At 41.4% G+C, this 24,195-nt stretch overlaps 1 protein-coding gene across 1 annotated transcript in view; it reads right to left on the bottom strand.

Annotated features, from left to right (window-relative positions):
• OXR1 (oxidation resistance 1) overlaps positions 1 to 7,972 on the bottom strand; it is a 464,297-nt gene extending 456,325 nt beyond the window's left edge. Inside the window, exon 1 of the mRNA XM_040494233.1 lies at positions 7,880 to 7,972. The gene's annotated coding sequence lies outside the window, so the exon portion shown is untranslated. The remainder of the gene's footprint in view (positions 1 to 7,879) is intronic.
• Between the last annotated feature and the right edge of the window lie 16,223 nt (positions 7,973 to 24,195).

Raw genomic sequence — 24,195 nt, 5'->3', positions numbered from 1 at the left:
AGAAAGTCTGTCAGAAATGGAGCCAGCACTCAAGACGGGGAGCTAAGAAACTGCAATGGGAAAACAAGGAGCTTGTCAGATGGTTATGAACCCTGGATCAGGTCAAATCTAGAAACACAGTCCCCTCCTCCACTCAGTTACATAGTTATGAAGACCTTCTTTTTTATTTTTTCCTCAAGCCACTTGAAATCAGGTTTTCTGATTCTTGGCAGTGAAAGAATCTGAACTGATTCAAGTGCAAACACTCATCTTCAAGGGCATAGCTGAACTACAGTAGAATTAGCAGTGTACAAGGACAAAGGGTGCTTGGTATCATGCTAATAAGATCTTTATCTGCTTATATCTCACCTAGTCAATAACGAGAATCATACTCCTAATCTGGTATCTGATAGATGTGATTCTCAAAAGATAGGAGAAACTGGAAAGCCAAATAATTTGGCCAAGTTTTCACAGCTACTAACTAAAAAATAGAGATTTGAATTCAGGTTTGTCTGATTCTAAAGGGAATGTTCTTTCAAGCTTACTGTCCATCCTGCCTTCTACATTTAAGGCTTTCATTATTGCAAACTGATTATATACCTTCACCATAATTACAAATAAGACAGCATACATAATATAACTTACGATTTACAAAGTACCTCTAATGCATATTGGTTTTTACATTGTTATTGAATCTGAAACTCTTCAAGAAGCCACAATGGCAACAGCACTGAACTGATTTAAAACAACAGCAAAACTATGACCTTAGCAACAGAACCACCAAAAGGGCCAATCTTCAATTTTCTGGTCATTAATATATATAACCTAGTTGAAGAGCATTATTCATAGTGGTATTTTTGGTTCTTAGATATCTTTACCCAAAATTCTACTTATGTTCACCCCAATGAGGAAAAAAGTAAAGATGTACTTGATCATTTGGATCATGTACATGAACAGCTGAGATGAACTACACAAATTAAATTAGAGATCCATTGATGGCTTTTGTTGCTTATAGAAGACCTGGAACATAACAACTGAAAAGAGAGGTTCTTGAGATACATAAGCATTTTTAAATAAATAGAAGAAACATGGATTTAACCAAGAAAATAAGTATGCTGTTAAGGTAGAGAAAGTTTGGTTAGAAACTTTAAAAAATGTACATTCAGCTGAAATGATGCACTGACCGTTGAACTTGAACAAGCCACTTCATAATCCTGAATCCCCAAGACCTCATCAGTCAAAAGAAGACATCAGATGACTTCATCACTAACATCCCTTCCTAATCTATGATCTACCTCATCGTCCTTTTCCATCTCCCTTTGCTCACCAATGACCCTTCTGACTCTATTCAACCTCTGCCTCCTTCCCTGGACAGTAGCCATTTAAATTCTAGCACTAGAAGGATGTATAAGCACCACCACCACCACCACTATTTAATAGGTACTTCCACTTTAAAAATATTTCTTCTAATCTTATCATGAACTTCACAGAAAAAAAAAAATTATCACCATTTCAAAAATGAGGAAGTCAGAGCTCCAGGAAGTTAAAAAAAGAAAAAGTATCTAAAGTCACAAAACTACTAAGTAGAAGGGCCAGATCTGGCTGCAAAGTTCTTGACCCTAAACTGCTGTAGATGTTTCTTCGTAATGTGTGGCTAGCATTCTGGTTCAGCAGCTGGTCTTTTCCAAATGTATCAACTGATTCTCAGCCCAGTTACAGCAGTGGTTCAAATCAAAATTGTTAAAATCAAGCTTCACAATCTAGAAGACTGAGATCTATGTTTTGGTCAGTGGGGTCCAATGTCAAGTAGCATCATGTCCTCGTGACTATGCTCCTAAGACAAACAGCCAAGTCTCTTTCACCTTCTTTAAGAGGACAGAGACAACTCTAAATCACAAAATTAGAAAGGATTGTTATCAGTATCAACTTAGCCCAGTATTCTGATTCTAAATGACATTACATAATAAATATTCCAGAGTTAGAAGAGACATGCTATTTATAATGAAGGCTGAAAGCCTCAGGAGATGTTCTGGGCTATCTGTTTCTTAAGATGGATAAGCATGTATAAACAAAAGTAAAACCTTCCACAGGCAGGTTGCCTATTTCATGGATTGCTATCACTCATCCTTAACAATAATAAACAAAACAAAAAGAAATAAAAAGCAGAAACTCTCTTTGCCTTTACCATAGCATAAATTTTAAAATCCTACTTTTGTTGTTGTTGTTGTTGTTGTTGTTGTTGTTGTTGTTGTTGTTGAGTTCAGCAAAGGCAACTTATGGTGTTTCATAAAATTCTCTCCCCTCACACTACTTTTCTTCTAGCTGGGACAGTAACTGACATGCCACAGGGACCAGCAAGTTGATTTATAAGTAATGGAGCCACCATATTATTTCATTTCCCTCTCCCCCCAAACAAAGCATACATATTACCTAGTACACAGAACAGCAAAAATGCTCAGTTCTATAATCTTTCTATTAGTCACCTCAAAATAGTCACATGGCATGCTCTATCTTTGAAGGTGTGTATACAAAGCCTTTGTTGCAAACATTAGGACAGAACTGATTTCAAATTCTGCTTCATTCTAACCATCATACCAGCCGCCCCACTGCCTTCTACCACCATGACTATCAGCAGTATAAAAGACCACACATCTATTCAACAAGTAACTGCAGGGAAGGAAACCATTTCTCCTTGTTCAGATGTCAAACAAAATCAATAACCACTTCCTACAAAAAGGCAAAGGGAGACAAGAACTGACCCCTTTCACCTCAAATCGCTCACACCCCTTGTCTAGTCTATATAGAGATCCATGTAAGTCTCCACTTTAAATATTTCTTCTGCCTTCTACATTTCACCATGTTCAGAAGTATTTTCACAGATTAAGCTGTATCTCTATAGTTGCTCCCAATTTCATGAAAATGAATAACCATCCTGCCTTTATTCTTTACAGAGTGTTAAAGATATAAATAGAATATATGCATAGTCTCTGAATGAACTTTGTTTTGAAACTGGTTGCAATGCACAAGGCAGCTTGACCTCGCAAATGCAACAGTCCCAGTGCCTAGAGTAGAACTTGCTACCGTTGAATTTACAAATGCTTGTTGAATTTATAATATGTAATACTCACTGTTTCAAATCAGGTTTGTGAGCTTTCATATAGTCCAAAGATAGGCACACTCTACCAACATCAGTGTTGCTCGAAATGAAGTCCTATTTTCCTTGGTTCTTTCACCATTCCCTTGGGAAAGAGGAAGCCTTCCTAACAGCAATTAAACAAACAACTGAAAAAGCAATTTAAACATGCAACCAGAGACACAGAGGTTGCCTTTGTGGAAAACAAGGGCTCTCCAACTGCCTTTTTCCAAAAGAGACACCAATGTCTATTCCACATGGAATCCAGAAGGAGCTGTTTGTGTTTGTACACACACGAGAAAAGGAGGGATTATGGGGTGCCCCAGAGATTTAGCAGGAATGGGAAGTCTCTTCTGCTACGCAAACTCCTGAGGGACTGAGGGATCGCAATGGCCGAGAGTGAAGGAAATGGTTATTAGGACAAGAAGGGAAGTAAGCAGTCCTAATGACAATCTATGGAGAATGAATTCTGAAACCAACCAACCAATCACCAAACAAAAGGGGGAGGGCAGGGCCAGAAGGTAGATATAGTGACCAAATCTCTTTAGTTTCTCTAGGCCTGGGTGTAATAATGACAAAGCTTTTACCTAGTAAGTGTTCTGAGTTCCCGCACACAGGCGATATTAGAACTCTTCCCTGATCTTATTACATTTATGAGTGGAAGCCATTGTTCCTTCTCTCTAGGCAGACTATTGTGCTACGGGCTAGGAAGGTTTGTTTCTCAATACGTGCCGTGCTGTCGATTTAAAATTGAAACTAAATACATGAAAATTATATGGGATTCCTACCTTCCTGCACAGATGTCTACCAATACTAAGGTTTCACTTTGGAATATTTTATGAGGCATCTAATAAATATTCATTTAACATTTTTTCTCTCTGATTCTGTTCAATCCGTCATTACACGAAGAACTTACTAGTTACAGCCTTAAATTAACTTTAATTAAAAAAAAAAAATGTAACTATGTATGTTAAAGGAGAATTACCAAACAAGTTCAGTGAGAAATACAGTAGCTAAACAATTTTATAATTTGCTTTCATCAAAAACGTTTACTCAGTTCATAGGCATGCTATATAACGTATCATTGTAGACATTCCTAATACATGTCAGGATTATTTTTTAAGGCTGAAAAGAAGCCCTGCTAAAGGGAAACCTCCTTAATTTCCCTTAAAATGAGTATTTTAGAACATGGAGCCATTTTGCAAAGAAAGCCTCTTAGTATCAACAGGTCCTGCTTTTCAAGAGAAATTCCAACAGGAATATATGAAAGCATCCTAACAAGAATTGCTCTTAATTCCAATCATGTCTTGTGTTAAACCAGGGTTTTTCAACTTCAGCACTACTAACATTTGGGGTCGGGTAATTCTTGATTGCTGGGGACTACCCAGTGTGTTGCAGAATGTTAGCAACACCCCTGGCCTCTGCCCATGAGATGCCAGAAACACCCCTCTCCCCAAGTTGTGACAACCAAAACCTCTCTCCAGACGTTGCCAGAGGACCCTGGGGGAGTGGGTGCCAAATTGCCTGTGCTGGAAACCAATGCTCTAAGCTTATCAGTAAGATGCCCTGAGGTAAAAGGTGATTTCTCTTCTTCCATGTTGACTAACATTTTTCTCTTAGTTCTGCCTCATCAAACCATTTCACCATTTTTTTTAAATGCCTTTACCTCAGGGAAGCAAAGATTCCACTGACTATTTCTTTCTTAAAAATTTTTTTTAATGTTTATTTTATTTTTGAGACAGAGAGAGACACAGCATGAGCAGGGAAGGGGCAGAGAGAGAGAGAGGGAGACACAGAATGTGAAGCAGGCTCCGGGCTCTGAGCTGTCAGCACAGAGCCCGACGTGGGGCTCAAACTCACAAACTGTGAGATCATGACCTGAGCCGAAGTCGGACGCTTAACCGACTGAGCCACCCAGGCGCCCCTCCACTGACTATTTCTTAAAGAATACTTGGGTTTAGGAAACAATCCTCCAGGAAAAGTATAGTCAAAATGTGCTTCTGAGGACTAAGAACCAGCCCAAGGGTACAATCCTCTGTATTTCCAATGCAAGAGATGAAGGGTAGAGAGGGAAGGGTTTTCTCATTGCACATTAAATTAAACATTCTATAAATGAAGAATTCACCTCCACATGCTTATAAGATGTTCCGGTGCCTGAATTCTGCCTAGCTTTGATTCCAAAATCAATTTGCCCAATAATCACTTCTCCTTGATCCCCAAACAAACAAACAAAATAGGCCAACATATAAGGTTATGTTTTATCTGAACAGCACTTCAGGGAGAACTAATGGCTAAAAATAATTTATTTTATCTTCACCACATGTTCTAATAATAATCATCAAAGGGGGGGGACAGTAATAGAAGTGAAAACTGACATCATTAAGTCTTTATTCAACTCTCCACCTTTCAGATGCCAGAATCATGGACATATTTCAAAAGGACTATGCTAGAAACTGAGAAAGCCATGGTCACATGGAATATGTGGCCTGACCATTAGAAGCTTGCTGTCCTTTTTGCTGTGTGCCTCCATGGGTCAGTGATCACCCTGTGACAACCTACACCATGAGCCTTATCACTTTCTTGGAGAATTCTCACTGCCCGTCATCTGAGTCTCCCCCCTGCATTGTGGATGTGGGAACTATTTCTGATGGTTGCACAACAACGTCAGAACCCATCCCTCTTAGATAGCCACAGACCATAGGCACAATGGTCACTCTTCTTCTTTTGATCCTTTCACAGGTGACACAGGTTGCAAGAGTCACCTTCATCCTCATTTCCCCACGTCCGGTAAAGCCTCTCTAAAAATATGGCAACGACGACAGAGCAAAGCAAGCTGGATGGAGTCGGAGAAGCCACGGACATGATGACAGCTCCTGTTTCCCCCCACCCCCACCCCAGATTTCCACCCTGTACGCTGCAGAAGCTCTTTCCCTTCTTGCAGTTGGTGGGTGAAATCTCTCCTAGTGAAAGAGGCGTTTTTGCATAAAGCCTTTTGAGTGAGATGCTGGTTTATTCTATTAATCTGGTCTTTTTCTTGTTAAGTTACATTTATACACGGGGAACCCAGGGAAGACCCCTGCTCTCGAAAACCTGCGAGTGTTGGTCACTCTGCAGGGATTCTCGGGCCCCAAAGGCCATTTGTAGCCATCACGCTTCCGGAGTCCGTGGGGCAACATCACCGCGTCACCTGCAGGGGCAGCAGAGTGAACTGCGGACCCCCGGAGCGACGCCCCAGGTAAGGACCCGAGGACTCAGGAGCCTCTCTGAATCACGGGGACTCCTAGGATACCCTCCCGCACATAAGGGACTGCCGCCTCCTCCTCGGGATACCAAATCATAGGACTAGACCCGCGCCAGGTTTGGGGTGTGCGACGACAGGGGGAGAGGTTAGAAAGGCGCATCATTGGACGAGCGAAGAATGTGACCCTGGAGAAAGGAGATAGAAGAGAGGTAGGAAAACGCGTTTCCCTTAATCCCCTCCCCGTGCTGCCTGTGGATCCCAGGATCTCCTCGTCATGGAAACAGACTGCAGCAACAGACGCGACCCTGGGCAGGCAACACGCACACACGCGCGCACACACGCCCCGCCGCGAGTTGCACGCCGCAGACTTCTGCCTGACTTCCCAGCCCAAAACATCTCACCTCCCGGGCCAGAACACGGATTCCTTTGGCCCAGAAGCGACCACTCCTCTCCACCGCCCTGCAACACACACATTCCGACTCTACATTACATCCCCAGGGTGCCGGGAACCACTTAAGGGAAGCCCTGGCAGTTCCCGTGCAAATGACTACCTTCCCGGCTGCCTTATCTGTCCAAATCTCCTACTAGCTCGCCTAAAGCAAGCCGCCCTGGGACCAAGCCAGGTAGGAGGAGGAGGAGGAGCCTGGGGTGCAAGTGAACCTCAGAGAACCGCTACTAAGTCAGTATTCAGGCGGACCGCACGTAGCCTCCAACCCCTTCCTGAGCCTTTTGGCTCCAGCAGCAGCCCAGTTCCTCCACCCGATCTCTGCACCGCTGCCCTCCTCCCCTTCACCCAAATCCCTCAACGATTTTCCAGCTGGCCGTTCCAGGCCACTTTCTGCATCCATCCTCTCTCTCCAGACGGTTCCCAACATGTGGCCTCGCATACTCACTCACTCCAAAGAGCTCGATTCAAGGCTGCCTCTCACCATCATTATATCGCCCTCAACCTGGCACTAATTCCCCCAAATTATCCGGGTCTACTCGTTTCTCCGGAACCTACTGTCCCTTCCACCTGCGTCCTCTGCTCTCGTTCAAATCCGCTTTCCACGCGCCCCAGTTTTCATCCATCTTCCCTCTGCCGCTCCGACCTGGACACGCTCACCCCCTACCATGCCCCCCATACTGCGCTCTCACGCTCATCCCACCCTAACCCCCCGGAGACACCCCGCTTTCCCTCTGCGGCTCTTCTCGGCGGGGCGCCCGCATCCCAAACCCAGCCTCTCCATCCCACACCAGCCCGCCTTCCCGGCCTGCCCGATCCTCTCCCTCACCGCGCGGTCCTTCCCTCTCCCCAAGTTGGGCCCCTCGGCCCCCGCCAGAGTCGGTTCGGCCCTCCTGCTTTGCCGGTCCCCCCTGCTCCAGCATCCCAGTGGCCGCCCGCTATCAAATTGGCCAAGCGGCTCGCCGGGACGCCGGGACGCCGGGCACCGGGGCCAGCGGCCAACCGTGCCTCCCGCCTGCCAGCCTGGGCTCCCCCGGACGCCAAGCCCTCGCCCCACCGCCCAACCACCTTACAAACTTACTTGCGGGTCGCCAGGAGGGGGCTGCGGTGAGCGGCGGCGGGCCCCGCGGCGGCGAGTGCGCCCCTCTCGGCGGGGCTGGGCGGCGCGGCGCCGGCGCTGCGCTCCTGCGGCCGCGCGGTGAATGGGCTCAGCCTGACGCAGCCCGGCTCTGCCCGCGCCGCCGCCGAGGCCGCCGAGCGCTTCCACACATGCTCAGTTTCCGGACCTGCCTGCGTGGACGCTACCAAGCGCGAGCAGCGGCGGGGGAGGCGGAAAGCGGCCGGGCACTGGCGGCTGCGAGCGGGAGGCTACCACCTCGGAAGCGGGGGAACCAGAGGGACAACGCGGCCGCTAAAAATAGCTCCTGCGGAAACCGCGGCTCCGGCTGCCAGCGCCCCCCTCCCACGCGCGTCCCCGCCGCCCGGCGCTCGGGATCCTGCGCTCGCAGCCGGCGAGGGGACCGGAGCGCGCGTCCTGCCAGGCCCCCCGGCCCGCACTCTTAGCTGCACCCCGGCGCCTCCCTCACAGCTCCCCCCCCCCCCCCCGCTAGGCTGCCGGGATTTGGGGCTCCCGCCTGCCGGGCAGCCTTAATTTCACATCTCGCCAAAGAAACGGAGGAAAGTTGGGTTACAGTGATGAAAACCTCCGCCACAACGAAATTGGCTCAGACTTTTGGAGAAAAATAAGTTTCTATGGATGCTTGGCTTTGTTAGGAGGAGGAAAGGGTGACGGTCAACATCCCAGAGAGGGGAGCCGTGGGGCGGGCTGAAGGGGGCTCTGGAAAGACCTGCTAACGGGAAAACTTGTTCTCGCGGCGTTGCTCACTCCTCTTTCTGCGGGTTTTTTGTAGTCGCTGACACCCATCCTGATCTTGTTGGCTTCGTTGTTCTTGTTACCCGAACTATAATTTCTTTACCGCTTGTCCTACCTCCATCCTCCCTCCACCAGCCCGGCTTTAATTTGAGCAAAGAAAAGGGTGCAAACTGGAGACGGCTAGGTTCTGTTGCCTGACTCGGAACCTGGCCTTTTGGTAACCGTGCCGAACGAGGGTTCCAGTCCTGCTGTCAAGTTCGGGCCACGATGTGTCTCCCTTGGTCTCCTGAGCATCCAGCACTTTCAGCCTCAGATTCTCTCAGAGCCGCCGCACCTGCAAATTAACTATTTCCCTGCTCTTCGTTTCCAGTATATGCTACCTTCATTCCTGACAGTCTACTTTTGAAATCTTTCCGCCCTTAAACTGAAAGTTACAAATGTTTCCTGGGTCAGATTCCCGCCTTTTTGGTTCACCCGCCTCACAGATATCTTATAAAAGAATCATTGTTCTGGTTTGACAGATGAAAACGTTGACGTTCAGAGATGCTCATCTTTTACCTGGAGTCATAATATAATTTTTAATTTAATTTAATTATTAACCCAGAGCCTGCCAAACTAGAAACTCCCTTGGTTTCTGTGTAACTTATTCCCCTGAATCAATAGCTTTACCTGAGATACAGGCTGAGGAAATTTAGAAAGTATTCTCCGTGGAGTGCCTAAAATTGAAAATTACCGACTGGGAGTTTTGGGGGTTTGGGGGTTTTGTTTTGTTGCCTGATTTCTTTCTGTGCATTCATAGTTTAGATTTCATGTGTTTTGTGGGAGTGATAAATTTCGTTTCTTCATTTATTCAGAGAATTTACTGAGAATCTTCTAAGAGCAATGTTTTCACTTGGAATGTACTTTATAACATCTCACGGTTCAGTTTCTTTGCTAAGGTTACTTTTTTTTGCTATTGTTACAAATCAGTGGGGTTTTGCTAACCCCACTAAGCTACCAACATGGATGTGCTTTTTCACAGAACTGTGACGGTACATGTCTGTTTGAATAAACGGTTGTCCTCCCTCCTAAGTTTCCTCCTTGCCGTCCTATTTAAAATTTAGGGTCCTGTCCAGCCCAAAATAGATGATCAATTAATGTTTGATCTTTTACTGCCTAGTTTTCAGTTTCTTGATCCATTCTTCCCTTAAAGCATGTCTCCAGTGAGGTGCCTGGGTGGCTCAGTTGGTTAAATGTCCAACTCTTGATTTCCACCCAGGTCATGATCTCACAGTTCATGGGTTAGAGCCCCATGTCGGGCTCTGTGCTGACAGCTCAGCGGAGCCTGGAGTCTGCTTCGGATTCCGTGTCTCCCTCTCTCTCTGCCCCTTCCCTACTCACTCTTGTCTCTCAAACATAAATAAACATTGAAAAAAAAATTTTTAATAAATAAACAAATAAATAAGGCATGTCTCCAATAGATGTCATCTCCAGGACTAGAGCCACTTTGAAATGGCGACAGCGTTTTCCTAATTTTCCATGAGTGATTAACTGGGAAGAAAAAAATGGAATTTCCTTAGGGCATCAATACAATTCACCCATTTGTTTCTGAGGCAATAAAAGAAGATGAAAAATATACTTCATCTTCAGCCCAGTGGTTTTCCTTCTTCCTTTCTCAGTCGTTAGTCTTAAGGTGGTTATGATGGTCTGAAGATCTCTATGCTACAGCATGCACCCTAGACATAATCACGGACGGGGCAAATTATGATTTGAAAGTTCACATTTCGATTTCCCATGAAAAATGTAATTCAAAAACATTGCATTCAGGACTCTTAATAGCAAATAACAGAAACTCAACACTAACTAACCTAGGCAACAAAGAAAATGCACTGGGCCGTGTAAGTCAGAAGAACAGGGGGTAACAGGAATGAACCGTGGCTTAACAGCACCAGCAAGAATATGTTTCTCTCACTCCTGTCAGCGTTGCCTTCTGTGTTGGCTCCATTCTCCATCAGACTGTGCCCATTGTGCACTTCCAGCCCTACCCAGATGACAAAGGTTTCGATCTTACAAAGAAAGCAGACCTTGTGCTCTGATGAGCAGATCAATCTTTGACAAAGGGCTCTGGTCGGATACCCTAGGTTGCACGCATAACCTTGTGCATCCTCTGGGGGAAGAAACCTCTCAACAAGAAAGTATCCAGTCAGCAGAAGAAGGGGTAGGGGATGCTTGCAAGATAGAAATAATAGATATCTGCTACAGCTATTTTTCTTCATAGGCAAAAAAGGACAGCAAGCCCCTGGTGGGATATCAGTTGGTTTGAGTTATTCAGAAATGAGCAAAAGAATAATAAAGGTTTGAAGTGATTTTTCCTATCTTTTTTTAGGCTCAGATGCTTTGATTTGCCTGCCTAAGGGTAGCAGTTAGCCTGCTTTTCGTTGCCTTTTCATCTTTATTTCAGGACCCTGGTTGTTTCCAAAGTAGTGCCACTCATTAAAGTTTTTGAATGAGACTCCAGTCAGCTGAGGCCTCCAGTCCACAATCTGTCTCTACAGGAAAAGGACATTTTCCATATACTTTTTTTTTAATTGAAGTATAATCAATATGCAATGCTGTATGAGTTTCAGGTATATACTATATTGATTCAACATTCTCCATATTCTTGAAGCTCATTCTTTCTTTTTTTGACTTATCATTTAATATTATGTAACATGTTTGATAACAGTGGGCCTTCTCTCTTTTTCCTCCAGTCCAAGTATATGGGAGAAATGCTGTTCTTCCTATAATAAATATATTATGCCTTTCATATGGATCACTGTTAGAATTATTTACATAAATGATTGTCACCGCTTTTCTCTTTACTTATCCCCAAGCCCACACAATTCACTTGTTACCTCTTAATATTTGTCTGTGAATAAACAAATGTGATCCATGAATCACTTTATTTAAAGTGCATTTTATAGTTAGATTAAAATCATCAAATCTGAGATCTTTTCCTTAACTTCTTCCTCATCAACTTTTTTGCACACGGTGTTCTGGGAACTCACAGCGTTTGTCATAGCACATCTTTGTAATCCACACCTCTGATTATTACTCCTTTCTTTTCCTAGTCCTTCTTTATTTTACTCTGTAGTTCTTTCTCCTTCTTTTACACCACTCTCCCATTGGTTTTAGTTATCTATATGCCTTTTCCTTCCCTACTGAACCACAAATTCACAGAGGATTGGGAATATGGCAGATTTATACATGTGTGCATTTGTATCATCCTCAGTGTTCAACAGATGCTTGCTAAAGCATGAATGGATTATAAGGGGAAAATGAATATTTAGACCTGAAACGAGAAGACTCATGGGGTGTAAGGGATCAGCCTTAGGTCCTCTGATTTCAGGAAGTGGAGAAAAGATGGCCAGGGCTCATGCTGGAGGTAGCATGGCACGGGATATAGATTTTTGCCTATTCCACTATTTAGTCTGGGGACAACTCTTTTTAGCCCCTTCTTCTGACCTTTACTTTTTCTTACCAAATTTCTCTAAGTTGCAATTCCTTCAGTATGATCTATGCCACATTACCAAGTGTCTCTAATGTTTCCAGATACTGGCACTGACCACTCAGCCCACTCTGCTTCTATTACATGGAGACAGCCTGCCCATTTTAGACTGTTGGGCACTGGTAATTAACTTTTAGAAAACCAGAACTAAATTAAGAATGTAAAGTAATTCATACCTGAGTTCTTTAAGGGGAAGGAAATATCAAGATAGCTTCGTTGAGGAGCTATTAAAAGTTTATCTTCTTGATAGGTATTTTCCCATTGTAAAACAATAATTTTTAATATGGAGAATTAAATGAGAGTAAACCAAAGTCACTAATGCCCAAATTATTCTTTCATTTTATAGATAAATGTCATAGCAGATCAACTAATGATATGTACTCAAGATATAAATGTTCATTTCCCCCTCTCTCTGTACTTCAAGGCAAACACTGCTCTAGGTAATCGTCATGGGACATTAAAAATGCTCACAATGGGGCACTTGGTGGCTCAGTTCATTAAGCATCTGACTTCAGCCCAGGTCATGATCCTGTGCTTTGTGGGTTCGAGTCCCGTGTCAGGCTCTGTGCCGACAGCTCAGCAGAGCCTGGAACCTGCTTCGGATTCTGTGCCTCCCTTTCTCTCTGCCCCTCCCCTGCTTGCACTCTGTCTCTCTCTCTCCCCAAAATAAATAAACATTAAAAAAATTTTTTTAAATGCTCATAGTATTAGTGAATCGACGATGCCTCTTGACTAACAGACTTTAGCTCTGATGGCCCTTTCCTCAGGGAAGAAGAATGTGAATAATTGTGTACTTCAAATATCAGGCTGCTCTTTATTTGCCTCTAAATCCAATATAAACATTACTTAGTTATTGAACAAGCAGCAAGGTCTTGATACAGGTGCAACTCTTCACTTCTCATTGAGTCCAGTGCTCTAGTAACAAATGTTCTTAAGATATGATCTCAGAGTCTCAAGTATTATCAGGTACCTCTATGTGTCTCACTCTGGGTAGACATTCACTTTGCACACTACTTATCACTTAACTCTCAGAGCAGTCCATTGAGATAATATGTTACTTAGCATCCTGTTGGTTGTACATATAGAAATCCAACCTAAGCTTGTTTAGATGAAAAGGGAGATTTTCTGGCATAATAATGGTACAAAATAGAATCTCCAGAAGGCAGGAGCTTCTGTGATCCTTAGAGGGTAGAAATGCTGTCATGAGTCTCCCCACTTCTCATCAACATCTTTCTCTTGTGTCAGTTTTATTTTCCCACCTTATAGATAGCCTTCCTCTACAACCTGCAGAGTCTAAGGATTCCCAGCCCCCCATTTCTTTTGGCTTTAAAATGCCCAGAGAACTTAGTGACTTGCTTTCAAAGAAAAAACCATGAAAAGGAAAAAAGAGCAACTTTATAATAGAGAATTCTGACAGACACCAACTTTAGCAAGTGATAAAAATTAACATCATCAGTGATGCCAGGTGGATATGTTTTACTTTCTGATATGATGTGTTAAGGGCACCTTATCTCTGTGGAATTATTTCCAAAAACCTACAATTTTAGTCCTATCGTGAGAAAATATCAAGCAAACCCAACCTGAGGGACACTACAATATACCTGGCTGGTACTCCTCAAAACTGAAAGGTGAAATATTATTCTAATATTGTTTTCCAAAAATTTAAAAATACATTTTAAAATACAGAAAATAAAGCTAATGTCAGTAAAACAAATTTCTGGGGAGAAACCACCATCCAACGAACTTGGATTAAGTGTCTACCCAAGACCAACTAACGGTGAGGAGCAGGCAAAGTCATCTAATGGGATAGATGTCCCCTGGGTCCTACATTTGCTATTCCAGCCATTCCCAGAGAATGGGAGGGGTAGATAGTTGTGAGCCAGGCAGTAGTCCAGTTGGTGAGACTAGGAGGAAGACCTAAAAGTCAAGGGACTGAGTATTATATGTCAGTTCTAAGATAAAATAGTCCACATTTTAACTTCATGAAGTTGGAATGCTTCTATTCTTTCTCAGTGATATCAATTATGGTTTAGATTTGGTGAAATATGGGAATTTGCCTATGAACATAATAAATGACAAGACCCAGAATTCAAACAGAGACCTTTAACCACTCTATGGTCTGGACTCTAGAAAACGAAATAAACCTTTGAATGTCATTCCTTTCAGGCTTCCCTCCATACTAGCCATAGTACCATATAACACCAGGGCTAATTATACCTACCCAAAATGCAAGGACAAAAGCAGAATTAAAACCATGGAAAATCTGGCCTAAGAATTTGTTATTCTAATAAAGTTATCACCAAGACGTTACACATAGCTAGAAAATTAGATGGAATTCCGATAAGTTAGGGCAGTCAAGGGCCAGACTTTAGGCTATTTTACATGTATTATACATGAAACGTTATAATATTCCAATTTAAAGATCTCACTTTGATATTTCAGCCTCAATAGCTAGAAAGAAGCTAGAGATATTTTAAAAATAAATTTTCTGGGGGCGCCTGGGTGGCACAATCGGTTAAGCGTCCGACTTCAGCCAGGTCACGATCTCGCGGTCCGTGAGTTCGAGCCCTGCGTCGGGCTCTGGGCTGATGGCTCGGAGCCTGGAGCCTGCTTCCGATTCTGTGTCTCCCTCTCTCTCTGCCCCTCCCCCGTTCATGCTCTGTCTCTCTCTGTCCCAAAAATAAATAAAAAACATTGAAAAAAAATAAAAAAAAAAATAAATTTTCTGGGGGCACCTGGGTAACTCAGTTGGTTAGGCAGCCGATTCTTGGTTTCTGCTCAGGTCATGATCTCATAGTTCGGGAGTTTGAGTCCCACATCTGTGCTGCACAGTGCTGACAGTGCAGAGCCTGCTTGGGATTCTCTCTCTCACCCTTTCTCTCTGCTCCTCCCACACTCTCCATAAATAAACAAACAAACTTTTTAAAAAATTAAAAAATAAAAATAAGTTTTCTTAGCCATGTACCTCGTTGGTTCAATAAGATATGAAACTCGGAAACATGGAGATTTATTGTTTCATATCTTTAAGACACCATAACATGCTATTAAAAATCTAACTTGAGAATGAGACAAAGCCTCTGTCAATTCAACCAAATTCATAATCGTTTAGTGTGCAGCTGTTATTAGCCGACCACCATCCTAGGCCCTCGTGATGTATTACACAGAGAGATACTTGGTTTCTGCTTTCATGGAGCTTTTATAGCATAATTACAAATAAGGTAAGAGTTTAGAAATTCTAGGAGTCCAGAGAGCATATGATATGACCAGGGAATCTAACCTGGTCTGGATAGATAAAAATGGCCTAAAGATACGGTGCTTAAACTGAGAGAAGAAAAACGAGTACAAACCTTTATTGAGCACTGGCCGCATGCCAGTCACTACCTGAGGTGCTTTCCCCAGCCTGACAGGCACCGTTCCAGACGCCAGCTCATCATACGTTCACCTCTCTTCCCAGAGATTTTACCTGTAGGCTCAAGTTGAAAGACTGAAAGTCTGCTTTGCCCAAACATCCTTGTACCTGGAATCCCAGATACAATTTAGGCTCCACCAATCAGAAGCTCCTATTAGACTTTTGGAATTGCCACCGAGTACATGGGAGAGACTTGAGACTTGCTGGAACAGTAATTGCTGGTGTGACACTGTCTCTCTGATCCTGGGATAACAGATGGTGATCTGACATCAGATCATGACCCAGTCATGGCTACAGTCGTGTCATTCTCAAGCTGAAGACACAAAATCTGTATGAAACCCCACCTCCCTTGCAGCAGAGGTAACTGTTCTCCTGATGGGCTATTTCTGGGGAATTTTTCTGAAAGTGGATTCTGGAGGCTCCGTGTATAGCATGCTCTTGGAACTATGCTCATGATGTTTGTAAGCGCTGGTTCTCTGAATAATTTCTTCAACATGTAATAATCCTGGTATCTTCTGACTGCTACTGAGCCATGGATTAGGTGGCATTTGGTGCCAGAAGTGTTCGCAGACCATTAAGTAAGGATATCTGGGATCCGCCCACTGACCTGGTTGGGTTAGGAGGGTATGAGGTACAAGAAGTCCATAATCGTCACTGGGCAAGTGTTACCTGTACTATAACCTGGGGTTAAAGAGTGACCTGTGCTTAACTGAAATGAAGTGTCCAATGAAAGTGCAACATCAGTGGTCCTTGTGGTTGTTGCCATGACGCACTATGATGAGGATGGGAACTGTAAAGAACGTGGGGTGGGCTAACTGTTTCTAACTCTAGTAGAGAGCATAATGGAAGAAAATGAGTGGTTTACAGATTTAAAATCTTAGCTCAGGGGCACCTGGGTGGCTCAGTCAGTTAAGCTTCTGACTCTTAACCTTGGTTCAGGTCATGATCTCATGGTTCGTGAGTTCAGGCCCCACATCAGTCTCTATACTGTTAGCTTGGGATTCTCTCACTCCCTCTTTCTCTCCTGCTCAAACTCTCTAAACAAACAAACAAACAAACAAACACTTTATAAATAAAAAATTAAATAAATTAAATAGAACCTTTGCTCAAAGCATAGTCTGAGAAAGCTGAAGTTTCTATATGGTTCTAACAAACATCTCATCCCTTGTACCTAGAGTGCTAGACTTCTATATTAAAGCAATCATATGTAAAAACTAATCCTATAGATCCTAGAGTTACAATTTAGTGTGAATTCATGGCCTGAAAACAAAGAGACTGATTGGGGAAGTATATGCTTCAAGCACTGAAATGGTGAAAAATGTATATTTGACATTTGGAAGAATTATTCTGTATTTCCTGAGTCCAAAACTCTACTATGCCTACATATCTGCTAAAATGCCTTCCTTTGATTGCCTTACCTGTAGTTACCTTGTCTGAGGTAGTTGCTTTGAAAGATATCTATTCTTTCATCCACCTCTACCAACTTTCTTCAGCCTAAACCCTAACCCTAACCCTAATTCCTAATCCCCCCCTTGAGTGAAACCCTAGCATGCCAAAGAAGTTGGGTAGGAGGGGGTGGAGGCAGTTATGAAGTCAACCCAAAAAGGAATTCTACGTGCTTAAAGAATACAATATTTGGCTGTTTTAAAATTATATCGGCAAGAACCAGTGGAGTGTGTGTGTGTGTGTGTGTGTGTGTGTGTGTGTGTTGTTGTGTGTGCACGCATGTATTCTGAGATTGTCAGACCAGGGAAGAGAGAGGGACATAATTTATCAATGTGGAGGTGCTCATTAGAGACTTACATTTGATGTGCTAGCGTAAAAAGTTGGGAAAGATACTACTGACTTGTTCACTTGGGTAATTAAATCCTTGTCATACTGGTGGACTACACTGAATGAAGTTGAGATGCTAGAAATTCCTAGGTGCAATACAAAAGAAATCTGAGAAGTTATAAAGATAAGGATATTGGAGTGGAATTATCAAAGATGATTAGCTCAACCACTCCCTAACGATTGGTCTCTGAGAAGACCCAGAAGACGCTTCTGTCATCAAAACACTAAATGCTACATTGACTCTCCTCTTTGGCCAGGATTGAAAGTAGGAGATGCTGACACTGAAATGGTTTCTAAGATTTAAGGGAAATAAAGAATTTTCAGGACAAAAGGGGCCAGGTAGCAACTTAACCAGCAGAGTCAGGTGGGTGATTTTCATAATGGGCGATAGGACTGAATTGGTTACAGAAAGTGTGACCTACAGAGATCCTTGGAAATGGCTAAAAATCACAGGCTCCTTAGGACTGTAACACCTGGATGACACACTGAGGTCTTCCTCAATCTATACAACCAGAGTAGCTCTCATTGTGATGAAAATCGCTCTGACTTAAGCTATCACAATACAAAATCATGGATTCCCACCTGATTTCTAGGCCCGAGCGAGAGCACTGGAGCCTAGGTGCACTCAGAGAGGAATCTTGCATCACTAGTAGATACTTGATTCTTTCCCCCAGTTTTTCCTCCAAAGGACTTGTAGTTATTTACCAGGGTGATTGTATATTGGGCAAAGCAAAGTACGCAGTCTTTGCCAGTGATTGTCAACATTCTAATTCTGATCCAGAGTGCCACTGTGGTCCAAAGGCAAGTGATAAATTGAAATTCTGTGCTGAGTTAGTGTCGCAGAGAACTCTGTGGTTCTGCAAACCAATTCTGTGATTAATTCCCCCATTCCTGAGTGAAGGGTTGGAATGGTATACTCAGCAACTGTTAATTAACTTCCTGACATTTTCACAATGCTTTCGAGGTAGAAAGACCCCCTCAAAACAAATCTCCCGCAAACCTAGTCTTCAACTCTCTAGTAAAAGATATATAATAAGCCAAAGAAAAATCACATTTCTGGGGGAATCATAGAGAAAAGTATCACCACCAAATATTTAAAAGATTCCAGGGTAGTACCTGCGATCATAACCTCCATGCAACTCACTCGTTTAATTTATGCACAAACTATGTGAATTCTGAAAAAAAGACAGAAGGTTCTCAAAAGCTTAGATGATCATACCAGTTGCAAGTGATTTTTCAAATGTGACCCATTACTGGAACAACTTGAGACAGCCCCTGACACCAGGTGCACAGCTATTTATTGGCCAGATATGGTTTTCATGGTATCCATGAACACAGAACTCCAGAAGGTATGTGATTTCACCTTTACTTGACAGGAGAGCAATACAATTTACTGTCTTATATCAGGGCAAGATCAACTCCCTGGTTCTGTGCCATACATAGTAAATAATCCAGAGGCCCCTTGATTATGTCACCATCCTCTAGGTTTTATGCTGAAAAACTTTACTGATCATATTCTCCTAGTATGATCTGGGGATCAGAAAACAGTAGGTATGCTAAGTGCCCTGGTAAGAGGTGACAGGAAGATAGATTCAGATCAAACTCCATATATGAGAATGTATGAATATATGTACTTATTATCCATTTATTTATTTAATGTTGCTCCTCTTGGCTAGAATGTATGTTCCATGAGATCAGGGACTATGTCTGCATTATTTGACACCACATTCTCAGCACAATCTTGGCACCTAAAATAAATGAGTATCCAACAGACAGGTGTGTTCTTTACTATACACCCTTTGCTAAAGAATGGTGACACTTATTACAGCTATCTTCTTCTGGTAGAGATCAAGTTTTCGGTGCTAGGCATTATGATTCAGAAAGGTTTTGAATTCTGCTAAAACAAGATTTGATGTGAAATCATTTGGAGGAAGAAGTATGGTTTGGAATAGGTAGTAAACATTATAAATTTCCTCAATTCTCAGTGATTTCTATTTGAAAGTACTTTCATTTATGAAAAAGGACAAAATAATTACTTACTTTAAGAAATGCTAGGGAGATACTGGTCACATGAGTCAATTATGATATTCTACTGAGTATTTGTTGTTTGCTTTTACCACTTAATATTGAGCAAAACATTTTGTGAAATATGAAAATTTAATAAGAGAAGAGGTCAAGGAAACAAAAGAAAGGAGTAAACAAAAATGAAACATCACTAAGACATTTCATATCAGATTTTCTTTTTAAAAAGGGGGTAGTATATAATGTTTGTTGCTTATCCAAATAACAATTGGTAAAGAAAAAAATGTTTTTTTTACTAAAAATTAAATTGCATTGTTTTTAACTTCTAGAATAAGATATCGAAATGATCAGAGACATCTTTCTAAATAACCAGTATATTATGCCAATAGAGGAAAGTCCACACAGGAAACCAGGAGTCTCAATGTCATATTTTGCTAGCGCAGGGCAGATGAATTTGCTTTATCTACCCACCTCCCGTCATCTGTCTAGCATCAGCCTAGATGCTACTTCACCAACACCCCATCCCCACCATTTAGAGTTGGGCTGGAGGCACTTCCTAGGTACTGTCATATTGTCATATTCTATCATGCATTATTCTGTAAGGCTTAATGGTTGCAGTTTCCTATTTTCTCATCCGATGCCCATTTTGAAGAGAGGGGCTATTTCTTGTTTCGGATGATATCCCCAACACTCGAACAGTGTCCAAGCCCAAAGCAGCCACCAATAAACATGGGTTGAATAAACAAGGAGACAAAACATGACAATTGACACCATGTCTACTGACAGAACATTTTCTCAGATTTGATGGAGAAGGGTCTGGTTGCTCCTGATGACATTTTTTAATTCAGAGAAACAAGGCTGGAGATGAGGATTGACCATGGGCTTAGAAGACCCACAACCTGGACTTGTTTTTTCTTCTAAGGATCAGCCCCATTTTGACCCATTCAGCATTGGGAAAAGGCATGAACCATAAAAGAAATAATTTATAATCTGGAATTCACTAAAATTAAAAACTTCTGCTCTGCAAATGATAATAAATGAAAAGACAAGCAATAGACTGGAATAAAATATTCGTAAAGACATATTGGTTAAAGGTCTGTTATCCAAATTCTACAAAGAAACTCTTTAAACTCAGAAAAAAGAAAACAATCCAGATTAAGAAATGGGCCAAGGGCCTTAACAGACATATCATCAAAGAAGATATACAGATGGCAAGTGAGCATAAGAAAAGATGCCCCACGTCATATGTCATCAGGGAAATGCAAATTAAAACGAGATACTACTTCACACCTATTAGAATAGTCACAATTTAGAACACTGACAACACCAAATACTGATGAGGATGTGAAGCAACAGGAGCTCTCACTTACTGCTGGTGGGGATGCAAAATGGTACAGCTACTTTTGAAGACATTTTGGCAGTTTCTTACAAAACTGAACATACTCTTAACCATCTGATGCAGCAATTATGCTCCTTGGTATTTATGCAAAGGAGTTGAAAAATATGTCCACACAAAATGTACACAAATGATTATAGCGACTCTATTCATAATTGCCAAAACTTGGAAGCAACCAAGATGTCCTTCGGTAAGTGAATAAACTATATAGTACACCCAGAAAATCAAATATTATTCACACTAAAAACAAATGAGCTATCAAGTCACAAAAAGACATAGAGGAATCTTAAATGCATATTACTAGTTGAAAGAAGCCAATCTGAGAAGGCTGCATACTATATGATTCCACCTATGTGACATTCTGGAAAAGGCAAAACTATGGAGATAGTAAAAGGATCAGTGGTTGCTGGTGATAGGGTATGGGAAGGATGAATTGGCAGAGTACAGATTTTTAGGGTGGTGAAAATAAAATACACTGTATGATGTTATAAATATGGTATATGTCATTGTCCATATGTCTAAACCCATAGAATGTCCAACACCAAGAGTGAACCCTAAGGTAAACTATGGACTTCAGGCAATTATGATGTGTCAGTGTTGGTTCATCAATTGTAACCCATGTACTATGTGCATTTTCTGACCACAACGACATGAAATTTGAAGACAGCCACAAGAAAAAAATTGGAAAGCCCTCAAATAAATGGAGGTTAAAGAACATCCTACTAAGAATAGGTTAACCAGGAAATTAAGGAAGAAATAAAAAAAATACAGGGAAGCAAATGAAAATGAAAACACGATAGCCCAAAACCTTTGGGATGCAGCAAAAGCAGTCATAAGAGGGAAGTATACAGCAATACAGGTCTACATCAAGAAGCAAGAAAAATCTCAACTACACACCTAACCTTACACCTAAAGGAGCTAGAAAAAAAACAGCAAATGAAGCCCAAAGCCAGTGGAAGAAGGAAGACAATAAAGATTAGAGCCGAATTAAATGATATAGAAACATTCAAAAAAACCCCAGTAAAACAGATCAGTGAAACTAGGAGCTGGTTCTTTGAAAGAATTAACAAAATTAATAAACCCCTAGCCAGACTTACCAGAATGAAAAGAGAAAGGACACAAATGAAATCATGAATGAGAGAAGAGAGATCACAACCAACACCACAGAAGTACCAATAATTATAAAAGAATACTGTATTATGAAAAATTAGATGCCAGCAAATTGGGAAATCTGGAAGAAATGGATAGGTTCCTAGAAACATATAAACTAGCAAAACTGAAATGGGAAGAAACAGAAAATTTTAACAGAATGATAATTAGCAAAGCAATTGAATCAGTAATCAAAAATCTTCCAACAAACAAAAGTCCAGGGCCAGATGGCTTCCCAGAGGAATTCTACCAAACACTTATTTTTTAAAAAATAATTTTTAACTTTAAAATTTTTTAATGTTTATTTATTTTTGAGACAGAGAGAGAGGTGGGGGAGGGGCAGGGAGAGAGGGAGACAGAGGATCCAAAGTGGTTTCTGCACAGAACGCAGAGAACCAGATGTGGGGCATCATGACCTGAGCTGGTCACCCACTTACCTGACTGAGCTACCCAGGCACCCCTCTACCAAACATTTAAAGGATTAATACCTATTCTTCTCAAACTGTTCCAGAAGATAGAAATGGAAGGAAAACTTCCAAATGCATTCTATGAGACCAGCATTACCTTGATTCCAAAACTAATCAAAGACCCCTCTAAAAAGGAAAATTACAGGCCAATATCCCTGATGAACATGGATGCAAAAATTCTCAACAAAATACTAGCAAATCAAATCCAGCAGTACATTAAAATAATTACTTAAGACAATCAAGTAGGATTTTTTTCTTGGTCTGCAAGGGTGGTTCAGTATTTGCAAATCAATCAAAGTGATACACCACATTAAAAAAGAAAGGATAAGAACCATATAATCCTGTCAATAGATGCAGAAAAAGCATTTGACAAAGTACAGCATCCATTCTTGATAAAAACCCTCAACAAGGTAGGGATAGAGGGAACATACCTCAATATCACAGAAGTACCACTCCAGTGGGGGATGTTGATAATGGGGAAGCTGTGCATGTATCCAGATAGAAATTATATGAGAAATTTCTGTACTTTCCTCTCAAGCCCAAAACTGCCCTAAAAAGCATAGTCTTAAAAACACTATGTCTTTTACATTTTTTCTAGTGTTTCTATTTTCTATTTCATTGATTTCTGCCATTATCCTTATTATTCCTTTCTTTCTAATTACTTTGAGTTTAATTATGTTCCTGGCTTAAGGTGATAATTTAGACAATTGATTCTGAACATTTCCTCTTTTCCAGTACAGGCATTTTAGAGTTATATGTTCACCACTAAGCACAGCTTTAGTTGTATCCCATACATTTTGATCTGTTGTGTTTTCATGACTATTGAGTTCAGAATATTTTTAAATGTCTCTATTTCTTCTTTGAGCCATTGGCTATTCAGAAGTGTGTTGTTCATGTTCCAAGTATTTGCAGTTTTTAGGTGTCTTCTTGTTATTGATTTTTAATTTAATTTATGTTTTTGAGACTCATATATGCCAGTATGTTGACTATTGTGGTGAAGGTCTCATGTTTACCTGAAAACTGTGTGTATTCTGCAGATTTTTGGTGTCCTGTTCTGTAAGTACTAATTATGTTGAGTTGGTTAATAGTATTGAGAAGATGTTCTATATCCTTACAAATGCTTATCTATACTTACTGAGAATGGAGTGTTAAATTTTCCTGTTATGCTGTGGATATCTTTCTTTAGTTGGGTTGGGTTTTGTTACATCAATTGTGATGCTCCTTTATTATCTCTACCCAGTTAGAATTGCTATGTCTTGTTAATAAATTTTGTCTTTCATTATCAAGTAATGTTTTCCTTTACCTCTGTTTCATATTAACACTGTTATTAATACAAATATTAAGAGAATAATACCAGCTTTCTTATCTTTACTGCTTATACAACATGTCTTTCTCCATTCTTTAACTTTTACTTTATGTGTGTCTTTGTATTTAATATACATATTTTATAAACAACTTGTAGTTGGGTCTTGCTTTTTTATAATTTTGAATGTCAATTTCACTTACATTTAATATAATTATTTGTATGATTTGGCTCAAGCTCACCATCTTCATATTTGGTTTTCGTTTGTGATTTTGTGTTTTTGTTCCTCTGTTGATCCTTTCGTTGTCTTTTGGGGAGTTAACCAAATATTTTCTAATATAACATTTATTTCCTCTACTGATTTCTAAACTATATTTCTTCTTCAGTTTTAACTGGTTGCTGTAACACTAGACCTCTTT

This window comes from Herpailurus yagouaroundi, unplaced genomic scaffold (assembly GCF_014898765.1).
Source record: "Herpailurus yagouaroundi ecotype Mexico unplaced genomic scaffold, PumYag 186, whole genome shotgun sequence".
NCBI lineage: Eukaryota > Metazoa > Chordata > Mammalia > Carnivora > Felidae > Herpailurus > Herpailurus yagouaroundi.
The sequence above is the reverse complement of the archived record's forward strand: the minus strand, read 5'-3'. Positions and strand labels throughout refer to the sequence as shown.